The sequence below is a fragment of the Triturus cristatus genome, chromosome 8 (assembly GCF_964204655.1).
Source record: "Triturus cristatus chromosome 8, aTriCri1.1, whole genome shotgun sequence".
Taxonomy (NCBI): domain Eukaryota; kingdom Metazoa; phylum Chordata; class Amphibia; order Caudata; family Salamandridae; genus Triturus; species Triturus cristatus.
Genome location: NC_140591.1, coordinates 37,728,323 through 37,753,424, shown reverse-complemented (window position 1 = coordinate 37,753,424; position 25,102 = coordinate 37,728,323). Strand labels below are relative to the sequence as shown.

At 42.4% G+C, this 25,102-nt stretch overlaps 1 long non-coding RNA gene across 1 annotated transcript in view; it reads left to right on the top strand.

Annotated features, from left to right (window-relative positions):
* The window catches only part of LOC146799911 (uncharacterized), a 62,732-nt gene extending 40,664 nt beyond the window's left edge, over window positions 1–22,068 (top strand). The window contains exon 3 of the long non-coding RNA XR_014967599.1: window positions 21,693–22,068. This is a non-coding gene — a long non-coding RNA (uncharacterized LOC146799911). The remainder of the gene's footprint in view (window positions 1–21,692) is intronic.
* The last annotated feature ends 3,034 nt before the right edge of the window (window positions 22,069–25,102 follow it).

Genomic DNA, 25,102 nt, shown 5'->3' with positions numbered 1-25,102 from the left:
CATACCAATGGTCAGGCAACTTGTAATAAGCCTTGTTCCCACAAACATAATACACTCCTGGAAAAATTGTATCTTCTCCACCTCTGAAACCCCATCCTGTTGCAATAAAGTATGTATCATGACATTCACTAGTCCCAACAAAATATGTATCATATTGGGATTTCCCTCTTGTAATGCACAGCTTACCCTTCTGTGGTGCATCTAAAGCTAAAGTTGGACTAGCTCCATTTCTCAATTCTTTTCCCATCTCAATGTCCCAAATTGTCTCACTCACTTTATATTTCCCTGCCTTTTCATGCATACTCAATCTCCTCTCCTCCACCATGTTCAGGAAAGCTTTCTCCTCTTCTTCCAAACTACAAGTTAAATTATTCTTAAAAATGTAATCTAATGTTAATTCTTCTTTTTCAATAAAAATCTCACCAAAAATGTTAGCTTCTTTAGCTGGATTCAGCTCTTTGTTCATTGGCAAGTGCCCAAAAATACTATCTTTGTTAGACATCTTATAATCTATTTTCCCTAACAAATAAAAAACACTACTTAATACACTACAAGAAATTCCATACGTAGCTGGTAAATGGTGATAAGTAACACCCTCTAAAACGGATGCAGGTAACTGCATACAAACGTAGCAATCCCTTACTTCCATTGTTTTCACATATTCGTATAACAACTTTGAAAAAACATTACTAGAAAAATCATTAATTGACCTATCTTTATGCATGTAAGTATTACTAATTCTAGTTGGAACTACTTTTTGCGAATTCTTTTCTACATTTGTCTCATTCTCAGTATGTATTTCAAATGTACCTATTGAAACTCTAAATGTAACTAACAAAGCTAAAATACCCCATAGTAGCATTAATAATCCAGTACAGCAGCAGCACATTCTACACCATCTTTTTAAGAAGGCACATCTACTTTGATTATTCTCTATGTTAGCCATTTTACTACTTTGACCTTGTCTTTTGACTTAGCCTCTACTACTCCACTACTGTAATTTCTCAAACTTTGGATTACTTCAGACAGCTGAATTTCAGACTTTCTCCTTTTCACTTTTTCCAAGTGATTTCTTCAGTTCACTCAATTTGGATATTCATCACTTTTCACTCCTTCTTCTTCAGCAACATCAAACTGTATCAGATCATCAACAACATCCTGTGCATCTGACTCTTCTCCAATGTCAGTCAGAATAACTTTTAAGATTCCAACAGATTCTTCCTTTTCCTCAACCACTTTTCTCAAGATCCCCTCCGGATTATCTCGAGTCACTGTTTCTTCTTCTCCTTCTTCAGACAGTGCCACATAAGACCATTCCGGTGATCTGTACTTTTGGTTGGGTCTTCTAATTCTCTTTATTTCCTCAGGTTCTCTTGACTCCTTTTGTTCCTTTCTTTTTACTTCGTTTTGACTCGATACTTCATTCACTTGTTCAGCTTTCGATGTATTTCCTCTTATCAGTCTGTATCTCAGCCTCTTTACTCTGTTATTAGGCCAAAAATCTCCTCTTATGACCTTTTTCTGTCTTATTTCTGTATTATTTCTTTCTCCAATCCAAGTTCTCTTTCTCAGAACTCGACCCTTTGATTTTTCACTTTCACTTTCATCCGATTCTGTTTCAAATGCCTCTTGTTCTTCAGCAGTTTTCTTTTGCTCTTGTTCTTCAGCAGTTATCTTTCGCTCCACAGTCTTTTTCACCACTATTTGAGACTTCCCTACTTCTTTCCCTCCTCGGGTCTCCGACACGCAATCTTCTTGCTGTCTACTTGTCCCTTCACCTAGCTTATTAGAAGTGTTCCCTACACCTCCTCGGGGGTCTTCCGCAATCTGTCCCTCTCTATCTTCTTCTGACCCTACTTCTTCAGAAATAATCTCAAGTGGTTCTTCAATCTCCTCCTCTTCTGATTCAGGAGTAATTTCTGTGGAACTGCTCTTTTCTTTTCTTTTTCCTCCACTGCTTTTTGGAACTTCAGGCTCTCTTTCAGAATCAGGCTTCTTTTCCTGAACCTTGATTCTTTCTCACTGGTTCTGGGTCTTCATCATCACTGGAATCTGACTCTTCAAAATACTCTCTACCAGTCCCATCCTTTGGGTTTGGAACTCTCAGAGTATGACTCGCATGCACCCAGTTTTTCACACCAGCACACTTCACTGCAGTCGTCGTAGTTAGAATGACTTGTCTTGGTCTTCCCCACCTTGGAACCAAGCAATTTCTTCTTCTGTGCACTTTAATCCTCACCCAGTCCCCTGGACTCAGATCATGAGCTTGCTTCTTCTCAAGTGTAGTAGCTTCTTCTCCAATCTGGTGAAACACAGAATGAACTGCGTCAGCCAGGCCTTTACAGTAATCCAAAATCATGTCATCAGTTATTGTCATCAACTTATTGACAGGTACATATGCATGTCGCATTGCACGTCCCATGATTATCTCGTGCGGACTTAAACCAGTAGCTCTATCTGGAGTAGATCTGATAGTCATCAGCACTAGAGGCAAAACATCGGGCCATTTCATGCCAGTGGCTAAGCACATCTTACCAATCCGGTTCTTAATTGTGCCGTTTATCTGCTCAACAACACCAGAAGCCTCTGGTCTGTATGCACAATGTAGCTTCTGCTGTATGCTTAATGCTTCACAAATCAAACTCATGAGTTCATTATAGAAGTGTCCACCTCTATCAGACTCAATCGTTACTGGAAATCCGTACCTAGGAATCAACTCTCTTAACAGTAACTTTGCCACTGTTACTCCATCATTTCTCCTAGTCGGATAGGCCTCAACCCATCTTGAAAACAAACAGACTACCACTAGTACATATCTCAGTCTGTTCACTTGGGGCATTTCAATGAAATCAATCTGCATTCTTGTAAAAGGACCTCCTTCTCTGCCTATTGTTCCCAGACTCACCACTGTCTTCTTCCCAGTGTTAAATTGCTGGCAAATCAAACATCTTTGACAGATACTCTCTGCAATTGTCCTGAACTTTGCATTGTACCAGGTTTGTTTGAAAGACCTGATCATCGCATCCCTCCCCAAATGTCCCTGGCCATGATACATCCTTGCCATTGCTGACAGCATGGAGTTCGGCATTACTGGTCTGCCATCTCTATAGACCCAAACATGGTCTGTCTCTCTCGGTGCACAACCTGCCTTAATCCAATCTTTCTTTTCTTCCTCCTCTGCCTCATCCTGCAACTGTTTCACTTCATCCCATGTCTCTAAGACATTAGTAAACATCACAGAACAAAAAGACATTTCACTCTCTCGTTCCCGATTAATAGATTGATTATTCTTTGCACAGTATTGTGCAATGTCGTTTGCGTATCTGTTGCCAACTGTCACAAAATCGTCTCCTTGTCCATGGGCAGCACATTTCACAACTGCTAATTCTTTAGGCAGCTGTATCGCCTCAAGCAATTTCCCAATCACTTCAGCATTCTTTATTGGAGTCCCACTCGACGTCAAGAAACCTCTTTGTAGCCAAAGTTGGCCAAAGTCATGCACAACTCCAAATCCATACTGACTATCAGTCATCACAGTCGTTCTCAAATCTTTCCCAATTTCACAAGCTTTTGTCAATGCAATTAATTCAGCAACTTGCGCAGATTTCACTCCTTTCAATGATGATGCTTCCATTACTTCTGAAACCTTACACACTGCATATGCTGCACATAGCACACCCTCATCATTCCTCAGGCATGATCCATCCACAAACAACACATGATCACTCTCATGCAAGGGAAGATCCCTTATGTCTGGTCTCGGTTTTGTACAGTAATCAAGCACATCCAAACAATTGTGATCATCTTCTGTTTTCACACCCACATTTTCAATATCCGGCAACAATGTCGCTGGATTCACATTCACACATCTCTCAAGAGTCACATTTGATGCTCCCAGAATGACTTTTTCATATTTAGTCAACCGACTATGTGACATGTACTGAGTTCTGCTTCTTGTCAAAAGAATTGCCACATTATGAGGTATGAATACCCTTACAGGATATCCCATTATGATTCCCTCACTCTGTTCTAGGCTTCTGCATGTTGCAGCCACAGATTTCAGACAACCTGGTAAACCCACAGCTACAGGGTCAAGTGTCGATGAGAAGTACGCAATAGGCCTTCTCAGTAATCCATGCTTCTGAATTAACACTGAAAGTGCACATCCATTTCTCTCACTGCAGTACAATTCAAACTCCTTTTCATAATCAGGCATACCCAAAGCAGGGGCTTCACACATTCTGCTTTTCAGCTCTTCGAATGCTGCCATTTGTTCTCCATCTAGTTCCAATGGGTCTGTCATCTCACTTTTAGTCAGCTTAATCAGTGGCTTTGCTATCAGCGAAAAATTAATTATCCACTGACGACAATAACCCACCATTCCCAGGAACATTCTCACTTCCCTCTGGGTCTTTGGGGCTTTCATTTCCCTGATAATTTTGATCCTGTCATCAGTCACTTTTCTCAGACCTTTCTCAATATTGTGTCCAAGATAATGCACCTCTTTCTTGCAGAACTGCAATTTAGCTGGAGATACTTTTAACCCTCCATCTGCCAGATGATTCAGTAAAGCTATAGTATCTACTTCACAAGCTTCACGTGTCTTTGATGCCACAAGTAGGTCATCGATATACTGCACTAATACTGAGTTTTCAGGCATGATCAAATTCTCCAATGACTTTTTCAATAACTGATTGAATATTGAAGGACTCTCTGTATACCCCTGTGGGATACGACACCATGCTAAAATACGCTGGCCAAATCTAAATGCAAAAATCGGCTGGCTGTCATGATGCAATGGAATTGAAAAGAAAGCATGACACAAATCAATCACTGTATACCACTCAGCATCATGTGGAATCTGATACAAAATCACTGATGGATTTGGCACAATAGGACAACATGCCACCACAATTTGATTAACTTTTCTCAAATCCTGTACGATCCTGAATTTCCCATTAGGCTTCTTTAGCCCCATTATCGGTGAATTACACGGACTACTCAGTAGTTCCCTCAGAACTCCCTGCTGAATCATTTTCTCAATTATAGGAGTTATTCCCTCAATTATTTCTGGTGTCATTTTGTACTGAGGAATTTTAGGATAAGTAATTCCCTCTTTCACTGAAATTTTCACAGGATCTACATTATTCATCAATCCCACATCCTCTCCAGTAAAATCCCAAACTGTCCTTTTCACTGTGTCTCTCAGCTCTTGAGGCAAATCCTCTGGATCAAACACAGCATATGCACCAATTAACTCACTTTCTCTATTTTCTAGAGTCATTCGGTACAAAACATCCTCATCTGGTGTTTCAATAGCTATTCCATCTGGTGTACAAAAAATTGTACAGTTCATTTTACAAAGTAGGTCCCTACCTAACAGGTTCACTGGACTTGTGTCACAGACGATAAATCTGTGCATGTCTGAAAATTTCCCTATTTGTACTCTTACTGGTTCAGTAAGACGTGTTCTGATTTGTGTATTGGCTACCCCAACTACTTGGATTGCTTCATCCGAGAGAGGAAGATTTCTAATATCTGTTGACCTGACAGTTGATCTTGTCGCACCTGTGTCTACTAAAAAAGTAACACCTTCTTCATTTATTTTTCCATCCACAAATGGTCCTTCCTGGTCTATTTCTAGAGTTGCACCAAGTATGCACTCTTCCTCCTCTCTTCGGCACCGTCAATAATCACCCTCAGACTCACTCCCTTCATTCTTTAACAAGTACTGTTGTACCTGGTTAGAACACCTTGGTTTGTTTACCTGCTCATCATTGTAGAATCCCGAATCCGGATTATACTTTTGTGCTCCTCTATTCTGCGGCAAGGGCGGTTTTGGCTCTTGACTCTGCTGTCTCACAACTTTCTGCTGTTGCTGCTGTTGATTTTTCCCCTCGTTCTGCACCTGTTGATTCAAGGAGTTTCCCTCATTATTCACTAATGGTGGATTGGTACATTCTGATCTCCAATGTCCCAGTTGGCCACAGTTGTGACATGGGAACTTCTTTTTTGCTTCCTCAAGATTCCCCTTTCCTTTCCCTGCATACCTAGGTCTATTCCCTGCATTATTTCCTGGATTATTCGCCTGTTCCACCAACTGTGCTTCTTGTCTTTCCGCAACTTTCACCTGTGCCCACATTGCTTTCTCTTTCAGCTTTCTTTGTTTTGCTTCAATCTCATCACTGAAGTATTTTGCATGTCTCAGAATCTCATCTATTTTCTTACTCTGCCAATCCACAGTATGCTCACGAATTCTTTCACTAATCTCAGGTCTCAGGCCATATACAAATCTGTATACAAAATGACTCAAATCCTTGTCACCCAGGTGTTCATCTCCACTGAATTGTTTAAATGCCAGTATCAGCCTCTCGTAAAAAGCATGAACTGATTCTTTTGCTTCCTGATGTGTTTGATCTATTTTAACCCAGTCTGTTTCTTTTGGAGGTACTTTATTTTTCAGATATACGATCACCTGCTCATACTTTCTCATTACTTCTGGATCTGGTGCTCCTGTTCTCTGATCTCTTGGATATTCCTCAGTAGGCCAACTCACAACTATTTTACACTCAGCCCACAAGTCTGCTGGAACAATTATATCAAACAGACTATTCAGGTCAATCCACAGCACTTTTGACAATTTCACAAACCTGTCTACCTGCCTGTACCACTCGACGGGCTTTTCTCTCAATCGAGGGAAATCATTCGTAAATGACAAAATATCCTGTCTGGTCCATGGAACATGTACATATCCTCCTCCAGGTATTTCTCTCATAGGATAAATATCCACTGGTTTTTCCTTTTCTCTCACAGGAAATGCTGAAAAAGTCCTATCCCCTGATTCTTCTCTCTTTTTGTACCATCTATCCTTCCACTTCTCAACATCACCCCATTTTCGCAATAAAGCGATCATCTCTTTAATCTGTCCTGTTCTACCAGTACCATTCAAATTTTCTATATCCTTGTCTGTGAAATCCATCCTGTAAGACTTCTGCAAAACTTTCACTTTATCAATGTCAACTCCATAGTCATTTGCTATTGCTCTTAATCTGTCATGTGTATTTCTCGCTCTCCAGGTAATATTCTTGCACATGAATAATAATTCACCATCATGATGATTTTTTAGAATTTCTGTTGGAACTGTCCCTGCAACCAGCTCTTCTAATTCTACACGTAACCTAGCAACATCAATTGCTTGTGAATCTTTATCCCTCTTTTGAAGAACTTTCATCCATTCATTCAGATCCTCAGCTGTTATTTCAGTAGATTTTCTCACTGGAACCACTTTCTTCTGCGGTTCTAAAATCGGCATCCCTGAACAACTAGCTTCACCAGCATCCAGTCCTGAATTAGACTCCTCTAATCCTTCATTACAGGTGTCATGTCTGAATTTTCCTGCCCTTTTTCCTGAATCTCCTGAAGGACCAGCCAAACTTGTCAATCTATTCCCAACATATGGAATAACCAAACCATTCTCACCCTTCCTCTGCTTATCAAAAACAGGCATAACCGGACCTATGGTTACGGGTACCGTAACAGCATCTAGATTTTTTGTCAGTTCCTTGATCCTTTCAGTCAACTCCGATGTAGTTCTGGCTAATTCTCTCGTATTTTCGCCACTGCTTCTATTCTCCCTCTCCCTGAAAGGATTACCACTTCTTAACTCAGGTGTCACATTTTCTGTCTCAATGATACAATGCGTATCTCTTATCGGAGAAACAATTGGTGTACTCTCTTCTGGTTCCGGTCTATATGGAGGTGGTCTTATGTAAATCATGTCATTTAAAACCTCATCCTCATATTCATTAACTCCATATCTTCTCACTTCTGCCTCAGGAACCCTTTCTGCTCCCTCTTCGATTGTATGACATAATTTCGAAAGACAAAAATTCGACCTACAAAAATATCGCAACAAAAATATCGTGGTCAAGAATATCGACATCCTATCTACAACATGGTAAGTACAAAAATATCGATAATTTAATATCGATGTCAAAAATATCGTAATTCAAAAATATCGGTTTTTTTTTAGTTTAAAAATATATGTAAAATAAACCAAATAATACTTATAAATCAAAGAAACATAATTAAATATATTGTATAATATGTAAAATTTATAATAAATATATATAATTAAATGAAACTTTAATTAAACATATATATAATATATAATATATACACTTACTTAATAATTACTTTTAATAATAATTTCTATAACATATAAATTATTAAATATTTATTTAAATTACCAATACATCTATACACATAAAACAATAACATTAATAAATATTAAATAATTACATATAGCAAATAATAATCAATAATTTTAATTTGAATAATTTTTATTATTAATTATATATTACAATAGCTAAAATATTACAAAACATATTTAATATCAGACACAATAAAACTACTAGTCCAACTTCAACAAAAACAACAGTAAGGAAAATGTTGGATAGCGTAGGGGTAAAAATATCTATTCCAACTCCCGAGAGTGCAACAGTAGGGAAAACATTGGATAGCGTAGGAGTAAAAATTACTATTCCAACTCCAAAGAGTGCAACAGTAGGGAAAGTGTTGGATAGCGTAGGGGTAAAAATTACTATTCCAACTCCAGAGAGTGCAATAGTAGGGAAAATGTTGGATAGCGTAATGGTAAAAATTACTATTCCCACTCCAGAGAGTGCAATAGTAGGGAAAGTGTTGGATAGCGTAAGGGTAAAAATTACTATTCCCACTCCAGACAGTGCAACAGTAGGGAAAACGTTGGATAGCGTAGGGGTACAAATAACTATTCCAACTCCAAAGAGTGCAACAGTAGGGAAAACGTTGGATAGCATAGGGGTAAAAATTACTATTCCAACTCCAGAGAGTGCAATAGTAGGGAAAGTGTTGGATAGCGTAAGCGTAAAATTTACTATTCCCACTCCAGAGAGTGCAATAGTAGGGAAAGTGTTGGATAGCGTAAGGGTAACATTTACTATTCCCACTCCAGAGAGTGCAACAGTATAGAAAACGTTGGATAGCGTAGGGGTAAAAATAACTATTCCAACTCCAAAGAGTGCAACAGTAGGGAAAACATTGGATAGCGTAGGGGTAAAAATTACTATTCCAACTCCAGAGAGTGCAATAGTAGGGAAAGTGTTGGATAGCGTAAGGGTCAAATTTACTATTCCCACTCCAGAGAATGCAATAGTAGGGAAAGTGTTGGATAGCGTAAGGGTAAAAATTACTATTCCAACTCCAGAGAGTGCAACAGTAGGGAAAACGTTGGATAGCGTAGGGGTAAAAATTACTATTCCCACTCCAGAGAGTGCAATAGTAGGGAAAGTGTTGGATAGCGTAAGGGTAAAAATTACTATTCCCACTCCAGACAGTGCAACAGTAGAGAAAAGGTTGGATAGCGTAGGGGTAAGAATTACTATTCCAACTCCAAAGAGTGCAACAGTAGGGAAAGCGCTGGATAGCGTAGGGGTAAAAATTACTATTCCAACTCCAGAGAGTGCAACAGTAGGGAAAGCGCTGGATAGCGTAGGGGTAAAAATTACTATTCCCACTCCAGATAGTAAAACAGTTGGGAAAGCACTAGATAGCATAGTGATTCTATTAACATTATAACCAATTTAATAATTTCTTATAAAAAAATTGCATGTTAACAAAGTTTAAAAAAAAAAAATATTATTAAATACCAATTATGTAAAATAAATATTTAAATAAATAAATTTTAATTACATCCCACACTATTCCCCCTTTAACACACAACACACTACACATAAAAATTCACATAATTAATTTAATTATGAATTAATCACTTAATAAAATTAAATCACCAATTAATTACTAATTAACAATTAATTAATTAACTATAACAATAAAGAAATATTATTAATAAACTAATTATAATTTATATAATTAACAAAATAATAAAGTAATTTTACAATTAATAATTAATTAAAAATTAATTAATCAATTAATCACATTAATTACCAATTATTAATTGATTACAAATTAATTAATCATAAATACCAATGAAACAATACATATTAATTCATTAATTATAATTACATTACTTCCCACCCTATTCCCCTATAAACCCACAACCCACTACACATTAAAATTCACATAATTAATTTAATTATCAATTAATCACTTAATAAAATTAAATCACCAATTAATTACTAATTAACAATTAATTAATTAACAATAAATAAATATTAATAATAAACTAATTATAATGTATATAATTAACCAATTAATAAAATAATTGTACAATTAATAATTAATTAACAATTAATTAATCAATTAATTACCAATTATTAATTAATTACCAATTAATTAATCATAAATACCAATTAAACAATACATATTAATTCATTAATTATAATTAAATTACTTCCCACCCTATTCCCCTATAAACCCACAACCCGCTCTGATACTAAAACGCTAAATTAAATGTAAAATAATTATAAATCTCTAAACATTTATTTTTAAATGTATTAAAATACATTACAATAATCTTTAACATACAAATAAAATACATATTAAATGACATTACACTAAATAAATATCGATATTATTGACATCGAAATTTTTACTTACGATATTACTTACATCGATATTAATTACTTCGATATTATTTACTTCGATATTACTTACCTTGGGATCGATATTCTGTCCATCGATATTCTTGACTTCGATATTCTGTACCTACGATATTAAAAACACGATATTATTGTAGGTCGAAATTTAAAACTCGATATTTTGGCTAACCACCCCCTCTTCAACTGTTCTCACAGGATATAATCCCTCTGACATACTAGCATCTCGCCATCTTGTCATTCGATCATGATGAGTTTCACGACCATGTCTCCTCCCGAACATATACCTATAGTTGCCTCCAGACCTCTGTTTCTCTCGCTCATGTACTTCCTCTTCCCATTCCACTAAAGCCTCGAATTGTGTCGGTCTTGGTCTTGGGTCAAGACATAACATCTTTTCCCGTAAATTTTTCAACACGGCCAGATTAAATAAACCATGTTCTGGAAATGCTAAAACTCCATCTTCTTTGGTATACCTAACCCAATTCTCCAACCATATACAGGTATGATACCCATATCTCGCAGCCATGAAGGATGCAGGCGTTTTCGATGGAGGTAACAATTCACCCTCTCTCGTTTTAACATCTTTATCCTTGTCGAACCAATTTTTAATCTTTCTGAACAAAGATTTTTTCTTTTTCTCCTCTTGGTAATACATTTTAACGCTTACCAAAACTTTCTAATCCTTTCCGTAATACAACTACACAATATGATTTTTCAACCAATAACAGCGCGACTCACACTAACGCACCAATCCTGGAACGTTACGTCACTAGAATAGCTCCACCAATCCTTGCACGGCTCACACAACGCACCAATCTCAGCGCGAGCACTATTCTGATCTAATATCCAATGAGAGCGCGGTCTGTTTGACGTCAGCAGTCGCTGCAGTTTCTCGCTCCTGTCTCCTGTCAGTCGTCTACCCCTCCTTTACAAAAATTTCTCAGTAGACTTCGTGTCGAATTTCTACAAAATCTATTAGTTACAACATATAAACATCTCCATTGTCTGCTTCGCTAACCAAAGAATAATAAAGAAAATCTATTTCACAAGAAACCTCTCGTTGACACAGTAGCACATCCCTCTACTCTGCCCTTCTAACATACATTCATTAACTGTTTCCTCTAGGACTTGTCCAAAGAGTCTTACAATCAACTAAATGTATAAACATTCACGCACATTCATACAAGAAAATATAGTACATACACACAGAATCCTGCTTTTCCCGAGAACAGCGAACAATCTGCTCCACTACAGAATTATTACACACACCAACCAAGCAGCTTACTTCTACCCAGTTTCTCAAACAAGCTCAGAGAATACCTATTACTTCTCCCGCGATAAGCTTTAACGGCGAACCTTACGGATCCCTGGGACTTAAAACCAGAGTTTCACAGATAACCTTCACTACCATACGCACTCCTTATATACCAGAAATATCTCTAATAGTAACATATAACAATGTCACTGATACCGAACCCAGACAATGTGAATTTTCCTGCATACGTACAGGACCAACAATCCCGTCTTTCCCGAGAGCATATACTTCCCTCTGCCCTACTACGGAACTGCTACTAGCTCCCAAATTCCAGAAGCACTACATATAACTCAACATGACGACTCCAACATATAGTATTAGTACATATACCAACATCAATCAATAATCAATAACCAATAAGCTAATGTACAAGCAATCTAATCAGATCAAGACAATCATCAATAACCATCATCACTCTGCTACCAGGAACTTGATGCAGATTGGGGTGTACAAAATCTCCCTACTTCCACGGATAGAGTAATTTCACAGTTACACGCACATACACTCACCATACACTAGGGCCCATTTCACTAACATACACTCAAATACTCTACCAGTATTGAACCTGTGGAAAGAAAACTCCTAAACTCCTAAACCCCACATCTACACCGAGGTCGATAAGACCTAGCTATTGCAATTGTCATAATCTAAACAATCTATACATCAATAATCAAATAGAGTACTCAATAATTGACAAGAAATAATCACCAACACCGTATTTAAAATTATGATTCTTTATCTAAAATTAGTCAAAAGAAATTAATCAGAATAAATCATTTTCTCATAATTACCTATTCTAGCTAAATGTCAGAATGGGTCATCAGGACAAGTCTCTCAGTAGAAATCTCCCAAGTCACCGTCCTCACAGCATCGATCCTCACCAACGCAGGTTTGGGAAGAAGTGGCAAAAGGCAAAACGCAATGGAATGAAACCCTCTCTAGTCTAGTATATTTATAATAATTCAGACAAAGGAAAGAAACATTTAACATAACTTCATCCGCCGAACCGCTGAGCAGAGCGAGAAGGAAAGGATGTAGCATCGCTACATTTTGAAAAATCTCCGCTCAGAAAAAGTCACAAAAATAAAAAGACAGAACAGGAACTAAATCTTAAAATGTTTCTTCTCAACTTCCACACATTTCCTCTGGTGAGCTCAGAGTTTAGAGTCTTTCTTTAAAGCTCCTTTGTTTTCCAAGGCTGCCAAGGCTGCTGTCCCAATGCATCTGGAAACATGCCCAGATCTGCTGCTGTCCTCACGGAAAGTTTTAACCAGGCAAGGACTGTGGACAGATGACTCGCGTCCATATTCAGCAAGGCCTTTTCCATCACAAATTCTCACTCGAAACCAGGCTTCAAAAGTCAGCCATCTTTTAGTAGGCCACAATAGGCCACAATAGACCATCTTAATTAAAAGAGACAAAACAACGTTACCACAGCATAGTGATTAAACAGTGTTAACCCCACTAATACCCTTATGTGTATGCAATTATCTAGCTTTAGCAACACAAAAAAGCATTAATTCAAAAGCGTTTCGTGCTTAAAAATAAACAGCACTCAGCAACGTTTATTTAATAAAACATGCACATTGTCAATAGCAACACGTAAGCGTTCCCTCGTGTCGGTTTTCTCTTATTAATACATACATATTGATTAATAAAAACATTTACACAAAACAAATAATTAATGATTAAAAATTAGTAATTTTATTTTTACCACGTTTAGAAAACTGAAGCTTCAAAACCCGATGAATTTTCAACAGAAAACTCTGCTCCAGCAGCTGTTAGCTTATTCACTACAAACAGATTCCGGAACTATCACAATAGCCTCTATATACCTTCCTAATGAAGGGCAGAAGACATTCCTATGACAGGCACTGACAGAGGTCATGGGGACCTCAAACAGCTAAGTCTTATTGAGGGGCGACTTAAATTTCGTCTTCAACAAAGACATGGACAAATCTGCACAAAGACTGGGTCAAACGGGCGGTCTATCCAAAGAGGGAATGGACTGGCTAAACGATATAGGCCTAGCATATATCTGGAGGAACACCCATACACTGATCCGGGATTATACATACTACTCATTTGCACATAAAACATATGCCAGGCTAGACAATTTTCTGGGTACACAACAATTTGTATCTCAGGTACAAAGAGTCACTATTGAACCTCGATCCCTGTCGGACCACGCAGCTGTAGTGGTTACAATAAAAACCCCAAGGCATAGCCCTAATCCCAAGACATGGCCCCTGAGAGATTGTCTCTTGCAACGACCCTAAAATGTAGACCAAATCACTAGAGCTATCAACGACTATCCGGCCATCAATGATAACCCGGATTCTGCCATTTCCATTATTTGAGATGCACTGAAGGCAGTGGTAAGGGGGGAACTGATCGCCATATCGTCAGTCAAAAACAAAGACTGCAGGAATAAAGGGGAAAACCTCTCTCAACAAGTTGCGGAACTTGAGCACATTCATAAGGGAAGAGGTGTGGCGCAGCGGCCAGGGCGACTGACGCCAGACGCTGGGGATTACAGTTCGATCCCCGGCACAGGCGGCAGGTCAGCCCAGCTCCATGTGACTCTGGGCAATAGCTCTCTTAATATTCCCGACGGCCCCCAGCGCCGGGATGCCTACAGGTTGCTGTGCGCTTTACAAATACTGGATTTAAATTTTTTAAACTTACCGGGCCCCTGGTATGGAGACAGCTGGAGGCCGCTAGAACCCAATGAGCTGGTACTGACACAGATAGGGCGGAGTATGCTGCACTTTGCTTAAAGTATCAATATTATGTCGGAGGAGACAGGGCTGGGCACCTCCTGGCCAACAGGTTGAGGATTCATCGGCAGGAGCATCGGGTCCAGGACGACCTGGACTCCGAGGGTCGGGCACAGACCTAAGACCCCCACATAGCAGAGACATTTAGAGATTACTATCAAGAGCTATACATGGCATAAAACCTCATGTCAGAGGGGATACCGACATACCTTCAAGAAGCATATACATTTACCCTAACTTCGGAACAGAGAGAAGATCTGCACTGCCCTATTAGAGTTGAGGAGGTCATCTCTTGTGTAGCCCGCCTAGAGCTTTCCAAATCCCCTGGCCTGGATGGCTTCCCAGCCATCTTTTACAAAACATTCTGCCCAATCCTGGCACACCTCCTTGCCCAACTCTTCAATGCCCTTAGGAATTCAACAACACTCCCCCCATCGATGAAGGTGGCCTACATCGTAGTGATCCCCAAACCGGGGAAAGGTAAAACCCAATGCTCCTCTTATAGACCAATTTCCCTTTTAAACTTTGATGTTAAAAAAATGTTTACAGGTATCTTAGCGGAACGTCTCAACCCTCTTTTGCTGGGCCTTATAGACCCGTATCAAGCAGGTTTTGTCCTGCAACGTAAATGCTGCGACAACACACACAGGGTCCTTCATCTTGTAGCTAAGGCTCAGAGACATGGCTAAAAACGAATGCTCTTATCGTTCAACGCTGAGAAAGCGTTTGACAGAGTCCACTGGCCCTATCTTGAGGCCACCTTAGAGCATTTCGGTATAGGCAATACATTGCAAAAGGTTGATCTCCAGCACCTACGACAACCCTACCGCAGTAATTCGGGTGAATGGCCATTCCTTCTTTCCATTTACAATTAATAGGGGCATAAGACAAGGGTGCCCTCTATCACCGTTACTCTTTGCCCTATGCATGGAGCCCATGGCACATAGAGTCCGATCCCATCCTGCAATTAAGGGAATCGAGTTCGGTGGTGACTACCATACAATCAGTTTATATGCCGATGACATACTGGTGACCTTAGAGAATCAGGCCTCTTCCTTAGCGGCCTTTCCCGATGAGCTGCAGCATTTGGCCAAGTAGCAGGTTTCTAAATGAACATTCACAAATCGCAAGCCCTTAACCTAACATTGCAACAGCACTTGCTAACTACACTTTGACAAACCTTCCCTCTACAGTGGGCCACTTCACATATTATGTACCTTGGACTCCAGATCACCTCTACGATACCCTTGACAGTGGCCCTCAATTATTGCGCACTGATCCGTCAGGTGCACTCCGACCTTAGTCGCTGGTGGCACCACTACCTCTCCTGTCTTAGGAGGATAGCTGCAGTGAAAATGCCATTCTTACCCCGATCTTGTATTTATTCCAGGTACTAACACTAGAACCACCACTGGGCTAACTTCGCTCCCTCCACAACAATTTGAATCAACGTCCCCGACTCCGCAGAGATCTAGCTTATAGGTCCCCCTTGGAGGGCGGATTAGGGGTTCCGGACCTTGTCCAATACTACAAGGCCGCCCAACTAAGAATCTTTGTCGAGTGTTCACGTGCGGAGTCGGAAAAACACTGACTTTTTATGAAAAGGGCGCTCGCAGGGCAACCCCTGTGGAAGATACCCTTTCTTCCTAAGAACGCAGGGCCCCCCAACTTATATACCTTGTCTCTCACTAAGCCAGCACTAGCAAGGTAGGACAGTGTGGTGACCCGAAAGCACCTCACCTCTTTTCCCTCCCCCCTAACACCCATAGTAGGGAACCCCAACTTTACTCTGGCCCTAACAGACCCTTTGTTTCACGGCTGGAACTAAGTGAGATGTAGATCGGTGGGACACATGTTTGATACAGAAGGCCCCATCCCATTTGATTCCTTCTTCCAAGAACACAGACTCCTGGAAGGCGAGCGGTGGCACTACACCCAGATTCACTACTGGGTAATGCAGCCCACAATCCACCCAGGGGCACAATGACACCTCACTCCATATGAGTGCTGGCTGCTTTCTAGCATGACAGATACACACCTCATTACCATTCTGTATAGGCTCCTGGCCCCCTAAAGCACAACTATGAAATCCCCTGGCCAAAAGTGGTGGGAGTAGAGATAGGTCGGTAGCTGTCCTCGAAGGAATGGGAAGATATCTACTAACACGCTCGACACACAGCCCGTAACATCCCAGTCATTGAACGGCTACTAAAATAATAACATATTGGTATCTCACCCCATTAGACTACACAAGCACACACCATCCAAATCACCTGAGTGTCGGCTCCAATGCTGATCTCCAGGCATGTTACTACACATACTGTGGGAATGCCCGAAGCTGGCCACATATTGGGCACAGATCCTTAAAGACATAGACATACACTTAGAAACAGAAATCTCTCCCTGACGCACCTACCGTCCGCAGAGGCAGACAGATTGGACTAGCACAACTGGCAGCCCTCCAGAATATACTAATGCATTGGGGCACTAGACACATTCCCACACATCAGGGCTGGTTACACAGACTGTGGTATATAATGGGGATGGAGCGAATCACCCTCACATTAATGAATCAAGGCTCAACATTCCCCAAGCTTTGGAAACCTTTCTCAACCCTTCTGACAACAGATATTCGCAAATGTACATGCCCTAAGTACTTTTTTTTTTTTAAAGTTTTCAAAACCTTTATTAGAAGCAATAAGTATGGATCATAGCATGATGCCTACAACCCTGGGCGGGCCAGCAGCGTAAAGTAATGTATCTTAAAGCATTGTAGACAGGGAAGGGTTACACAGCAAGCCGCCTACAACCACTTCGGGCCGGCCGCGTCAGGTGGAATGACTTTTTCAGGTGAAAGATGCCCGTGTATTTTAACAGATTTTGCGCGGTGAGGTATGGAGGAACGTCACCTGGGGACCTGTCACCCCTCCCGGGCTGTGACTCTCGGCCTAGGTAGGGACCTCAATGCTTCAATTTAGCTCCCTGGGGTGTGATTCTGTTGCAGTGGAGCATGGGGTAACATCTGGGTCCGTGGCAGCGGTGTGTTCCAATAAATACATTTGGAGGGGGTCCCATATGTCATGTGGGCGAGAGGAGGAAGTAGAAGTTCCGCATAAATGTGTAATTGTTCTTGGCAGTAGATGAGATCTTGTAGCCAATCTTTTAATTTAGGTGCCCTCCCTCTTCCCCATCTGCAAGCGATCCATCTATTGGCGAGGAGGAGTGCCAGGGAGGTGTACTTGCGTATCTTGACGGCCAGCGTCTCAGTGTATCCTAAGAGTGCAGTTAGGGGGTCGTCAGGGATATATAGTCATGTCATATGGTCTAGTGCTGCCAGCACCTCTGTGTCTAAAATCTGCTCCTGGGCTCCAGCAGCGATCACATCGATCACTGTCTCAGAGACGCAGGCGGTGTAAGCACGCAGGCGTGTAATAAAGACGATGGACGTATTTATAATGGATGATACGCAATCTGCTGCTAGCAGAGATGCCTCCAGTTTGCCTGCAGCAGAAGGGCCACTGTTCATCGGTGAGGGGCGAGCCTAATTCCTCCTCCCATCTGCATCTGGCTAAGGGGGGTTTGTATGTCCTGTCTCTCTGTACAGTACGATATAGCAGTGACACAATGTGTGTGGGAGCAGTTTGTTGTAGAATTGCGTGTAGAGGAGTCATGGTGGGGGGCGCCTGTGGGAAGCAGGGAGTGAGGGCCCTCACATCCTGATGCAATCTAACATAATAGAAACGCTCCAATGGGGTGGGAGATGTGGAGCCAAAAAATTCTTCGCTGGTACAAAACTTTCCCCCAATGTAAATTTGGCCCCAGGTCTGAACGGCTAGTTTGCTGAGGAGTCGGCGGCATCCCCCCTATTGTGTGACCGGGAGGTCATGCTTACCAGGAATAGGAAGTAGAGGGGAGTACATCAGTGTGCATTGTAGTATTTTAGCTAGATTGTGCCAGGCACTGGTAGTGCATTGTACAGTGGTGGAGGCGGAGCGCCGAGGGACCGCAGGGGTGCACAAATAGGCAGAACACCCCCACTCTTAGCAATGCAGATTCCACGTATGGTGACCTTAAAGACCTCCCACTCTGTGGAGTATTGTGGGACGGAGCCATCATTTCAGGGGAAAGAATCAGTAATCTCTTGTTCCAGTTCTTCCTTAAAAACGGGGTCTAAGAGGGCCTGTGGGTGAGGCACCAGGACATATAGGGTGATTCCTCATGAAGTGGCGTGAGGGTGAGGAGGACAGGCGAGTGATCGGAGTATGTGCTCGAAAGGTGAGAGGCGTGTGTTAGCCAGGGCGCCAAACCTTTGGTGAGTATTCACCCATCTATGCGCGACCAGGAGGAGTGAGCTGTGGAGAAACAGGAACCCTCTCAAGTTTGTGGGTGAAGGGTACACCAAGCGTCAATCAGATCATGATCCCCCACAATGCGGTTGAAGGTGTAATGTGCGTTAGAGTAGTGATGAGGCTGTGGGTGCAATCTGTCTAATGTCGGGTCTAAGGTGACGTTAAAGTCTCCCCCCATACCAAGTGTGTGGATCCAATGTCAAGTATTTTGCCCCAAAGTATCCGAAAGAATTCCGGATCATCAGTGTTAGGCCCATAGCAAGAGACCAGGGTTATGGATTGGGTGGCCAGTCGCCCCCAAAGGATACTGTACCATCCTTGTGGGTCACCGTAGGAGCCGATGGGAGTGTAGGGAACTGTACGTTTCACTAGGATAACCGTGCCCCTGGCGTAAGAGGAATAGGATGAGAAGCATCTGCAGGTCGCCCAACACAATGCAAATGTGACGGTTGTGGTGGGAGCGAGATGTATTTCTTGAAGCATGGCGCAGTGGATATTGTGGTGGTCCAGGTAGGACAGGATGTGTCTGTGCTTGCGGGGATCACTCAGACCGCGCACATTCCATGTCATAACATTATATTTGGGGGGGCTAGGTCGGGTCTCCATGGTTGTTGTGCATATTGATAGTGGCATGTAATAGAATCTGAATAGATGGTACGGGCGGATTAATGCAGTACCAAGAGATACAAAACTGTCCCAATGACCTCCCACATCAGCAACCCACACCTGCTGTGGTGTGTCCCTCCCCCCTCCCTAAGGTCCCTTTGTGTCCAGCTCCCAACAGGGGAGATTGATTCCAACACATGAACCATTTCAAACTAAGTTTGTTTAGGGTTCATCTGAGTGGGTGGTAGAGAGAAGGCAGCCAGTACCTCCTTGCATTAGCAAGGGTGCTCAGGATGTATTAGTGGTAATCTTTTCCAGTCCATGGCGGATGTCTCCGCAAGCGGGGGATTTTGCGTCGCAGTTCAGTGTGGGTTGTGCGAGCCCGCAGTCAATACAGAGAAATCAACGGAGGGTTTTGCCGTCTCTAACCCTGTCCCGCCAGGGTATATGTGAGCACGGTGGATCTGGGCCGAGGTGTCATTCCACATCTGACGTGCCTCCATCATCATGGATGCGCCTGGGTGGGGAGGATCAGTCTTTCGACAGTCCTGGCAGTTTTCAAGAAGTCATAGATGTGTTGCGGGTTCGTAAAGAAGTGCTGCTTTCCCTGATGGTTGATCTTGAGGCGCGCAGGGAAGAGCATACTCAATGTTCAGTTGTTGGAGTTTCTTCTTTACTGGGAGAAATTTTTGTCGGTTTTCTTGAACAGCCAATGTGAAGTCAGGGTATAGGGAGACTTCTGTACCATCGAATATTACCTTTTTGCGTTCTCTGGCGAGACGAAAGGTGACATCCCGGTAGTTGAGGATCCTAGCGACTATGGGACGAGGAATGGCTCCCAGTACCAGATGGGGAGCCAGCGAATGGTGCGCTCTTTCTACGATAAACACTGAGGGGAATGCCACCCTTCCAAAGACGGCCACTAGCATGTGTTCACATAGTCCTCCATCTTGCCAGTGGCAGTAGATTCTGGTACACCTAAAATTCACAGATTGTTGCGCCTCGAGCGCGATTCCAAGTCCTCATTTTTTGCTGCTATGAGTTTCAGCACTATCTCCATATCAAGTGTTTTAGTGATGGTGGTGGCGGAGGCATCGTCTAAGTCGGAAATGCGCTGTTCGGTTTCTTTGAGCCTCTCTTCGTGTTGGTCACTTTTGTGTGTCAGAGAGTCAATGCGCGCATTCATGGTGTCCATTTTTGTTTCGATGGAGGTAAGGCTTGATTGTATGGCAATGAGGAGGTATCAAAGTTCAGTTCGGGATGTTTGGCGTCTGTGCGGCCCATGTCGGGATGGTGACTTCTCAGGGGGGGAAGAAGCGTCAGATCGGGTCGAGGAGGTAGCAGGGGGCGGCACTAGATAGGGGGTGTTGGTTGCCGCGTTTAGTGCTTTCCCCTGTCCCAATGGAGTCCAGCGACGTAGCCGTGCGTAGTATAGAGGGGCCTGCAGTTACCCAGGCCAGCAGGGTCAGTCCGCCTCTCTTCTTGATGTGGTAACTGATGAGGCGCCATGAGATTCTGAGATTTGCAGGGGTGCACCATATTCACTGTTAGTCGGCACCCGCATATAATCAATGTATATTTAGAAGCGTTATAGAAATGTATTTGCTATAATCATGTAACATAGAAGTATTGGGACGTAATAACGTTTTGTGAAGTTTAACGTTGCAAGTTATCGTGAATGTATTCATTATAACGTAGCTGATTAGGTTTCACAATCAATGTAATGCAAATTAAATGTGTGTCATGTTAGAATTAAAGTTTAGGTTGCTTATTTACATGATGGTAATGTTGAGTTAATGCCTAGAATGTGAGTTTGTAGTGTGTTTAATTTCATAAGGCCCAACCGCATATGTAGAAGAGAAGGCCTGTTTATTTCTTATTTTAGGTATGTTGTAGGCCTGCAGGGTTTTCTTGGTTAAGGCTTGAGTTGCAGCGAAGTGTAAAACTTCAAGATGCGAAAAGTTTTTCTTTTTCGTTCTCATGCTTTTGTTGCAGGTGCAAGGACATTTAGCTCGTTAGTGAGAATAAGTCTTTGTTTTAGGAGTTGAGATACGGTGTGGAGCCAACAGGGGAGTGCATTGGAATGTGCAACTGTAACTCTTGGGATGGAAGGTGCCTGGGACCCAAGGACAAGCTAACGGACGATGGAAGATGGACAGCTTTGGATGGAAATTTACCGGAGGAAGACCTGGCTGAAGAGGGGTGTCAAATGGCGTGTTCTGAATTATTGGGGTTTTGTATTAGGGACAGTGCCCTGTGGGTGGAGCAGACGAGGCTTAGATGGGAAGCTAGAAGGAGCATCGAAGATCGAGCTCTCACTAAGTGAAGACTTCTTAGGGAGTTTCACTTCTGACACCTTTTTCCAGAGATTCTCTTGCATGGGAGGGAATGCTAAGTAGGGATGCCACTTTAGAATAGAGTAGGGACAGAAAGGCTTTGACTGATGATTTCCAGTATTGACATCAGTATTTCGATTTTCTATCTAATGCTTTTAGAATCTGTAATTCTTTTCATTTTTAGTCGAATGTTAATTCTTCGTAGGCTAGCTTTTGTGTTAGTGCCCATTTATCTTTTGTGCCTTGTACTAAGGTGCCTTTATGTTCAGATGTTTTTGCTCATAATAAAATCTCGGAAATTTTAGATCTTGAGTCCTTAGTCTTTTAATGATGTCAACCTGTGGTAGTTATCTGTTGATAATTGTGTTTATTCCCTCTACGCTATTTGGCAAGTAAAAAGATCCTGGCGACCTGAAAGGGTTCTTGTAGATAAACGGGTAGACAAGAATCCGGCCCTATCCGTTGGTAGCAGAGGATGGTTATTTCCGATAGCGAGGGAAGATCTAGTTTAGGATAAGTGATCCTTGAGGCCCATAGACGCTAAGTGATGGTGAATCATCAGATGGTGAGCAGAGGACGGCAGCGGCTGATGGACATCGACGGAGAGTAGCAGTGCGGCAGGAAGCAGCGGTTCGAGGAGTGAGTATGAACAGGGCGAGATGTTGTAGATTGCGGTGTTGATTTGTTTTGTGATGTCTTGCGGAGTTGGTGTGAATGTTGAGTGATTGTGAGATCAGGCTGTGAGCGCGCGCAGCCCGGGAAAGTCTTAGGCTCGACGAGTAGCTTAAGCGATTGGGTGTAGAAGACACCCGCGGTAGATTTTGTTGACCACCCTAAGGAGATCGTGATGCGCCATCGATCACCTGGACCGAGATAGGGGGAGCGATTGTGTGAGTGCATGAAGAGGCGACGCTGGTCGTGGGTTGTGGTATGTGGATCTGAGTATTTGTAACCTATCAGAGGCGATCTGTCTGGCCGGACGGGGACAGACAGTTGCCAACCGAGGTCGACAACTTTGAGAGACTGTGGACGTACAGTCAGAGAAGTAACTTGTTTGGGACAAACGGTTATTTCAGCGTATGAATGGGACAGATGTAAGAGTGAGACGTGAGTTGTGAAGGAGGGGAGCTGCTGCGAGTGGAGGAAAAAGTGACGTCAGAGGGTGTCGCGCTGCGATAGGTCGGCTGGTGTGAGCCGCGTTGTCATTGGTGGATTAATACCAGGAAGTAAACGAAAATATTGTGTGCATTCAAAATTTGGTCACAATGAAGTGCTTTAAAGTGTTCCGAGAGTTGTGTAGAGGTGACAAACATGTGGTTACTCGTGGGGGAGAAGAAGCCCCTCCAGAGGATACTCCGGCACATTATATGGCAAGAAATGTGGGGTTGCATACTATAATTTGGCTTGAAAATTGGCATAAAGTTACCCAAGGAGAAGGAGAATTAGCTTTCCCGAGATATGGTTCATTCAAGTTGGACGTGTTGTACCAGTTGAAGTCCGTAATGGCGGCTTTACGACCTCTGCCGAGGCCAACACTATTTGAGGCATTGCATGCGTGGATTAGAGCAGCGCATGATAGGAAAAGAGATAGAGGCCAGGAAAGGGTGAAAAAGTCAATCAAGGCGTTCCAGGATGCCAGATGGGATGCAGAAGAGAAAAGATGGAGAGTACAGGCAATAGAAGGACACAGATTGTATCCTTTATTGGTAAAGACAGATGGTTTAAAAGTGAAGGCAGCGGACGATGAGGATGACAGTGATACTGATGATAGCCTACTAGAGAGGTTATTGTCGGAAAGACCACCTCCATACAACCCAGATGCCCCGGAAGGGAGGTCAGCCCCGATGGAAGGGACTGGGGGAGTACCAACTCAGTCAGAGGTGAGAGTAGAAGGAAAGATCTCGACAGGAGCTGAGGATACTAGAAATCAGTATGTAGCTAGCGCAGAGGTTGGGAGAGGTGCAAGGTTGCCTGATGCTCTGAGGGTACCGGTCACTATTGGACCCATTGTTTCTGTTTACGACCCAGATCAAGAGAAGGTTGGAAGCTCAGTACAGTCAGCTGTTGGTGTGAGGAGTGTGACCGAGGGAAGTGGGTCAATAAGTGGGATGGAGCAGACTCCGAAGTCTATAGAATGAAGTACACCATTTCCAGCCACAGCAGACTCCTCCAGGGGACAGGGAGAGCCGAGACCAGTAAGACCAAGGTCTTTGGCCGAGTCAAAATCAGATTTGCGAATGTGGACACCACCAGTGAGAAACCAGAGCCAGAGTGTGATAACAGCAGAGAGCGAACGAGGCACAATAGTGAATCGTTCTGTTCCTTTGAGTATGTCAGAAGAGAGTAGGTCATCGGAACGAGAATGTAGGTATGACGAAAGGGATGGCGTGGTTTGTCGAGAAGTACTGAAGGGAGCCCTGAAAGGGAGGATGTTAGGCGTTGTAAGATTGAAGGCAGAGGTGGATGAGATAATAAGTGGGAATCTACCTCTTGAGAGAGTCTTAATGTATGAACAAGATGAATTGTTTTTTGTAGCGAAGGATGTGACTCGCAAAGCACGAACTGCTCATGAGAAATTGTCAGATTTGGCCACGCGGTATGAGGTAGATTTGTCTAAAACAAAATCATTGCAAGGAAGTCATAGGTTGCAGTACAGTGATCAGGAACTAGAAGAGAAAAGAATCATGGGATTGAGAACCCATATCGAGGATCTCATCATAGCAATGCGTGCATGGGTTATGCTTGACAAGTGGGAAGAAAAGCTCTGAGAGAACAATTGGAGAGACGCCACCTCCGGGTGGAGGGATGACGGAGATAGGGAATTACCCTTTACGGGAGGTGCAGAATGGAGGATATGTCAATGTACCTTGGAGTAGGGGTGATTTGGCTGCCTTCACCAATGATTTTCCCCGACTTAGGGAGAAACCTGTGGAGTGGTATAAGCAAGTTGATCGCTTTGTCAAAATTTCGAAGGTATTGTGGATTGATCTGAACACGTTGTTCGACATTGTGGTCCCGGGTGATTTGTGGTCGGCATGTAAAATTGCTGTTGAGTGGCCGACTTCGGAGCCTGACAGGGACCCGGTTTCGAATGGTCCGTCGCCTATAGTGATGA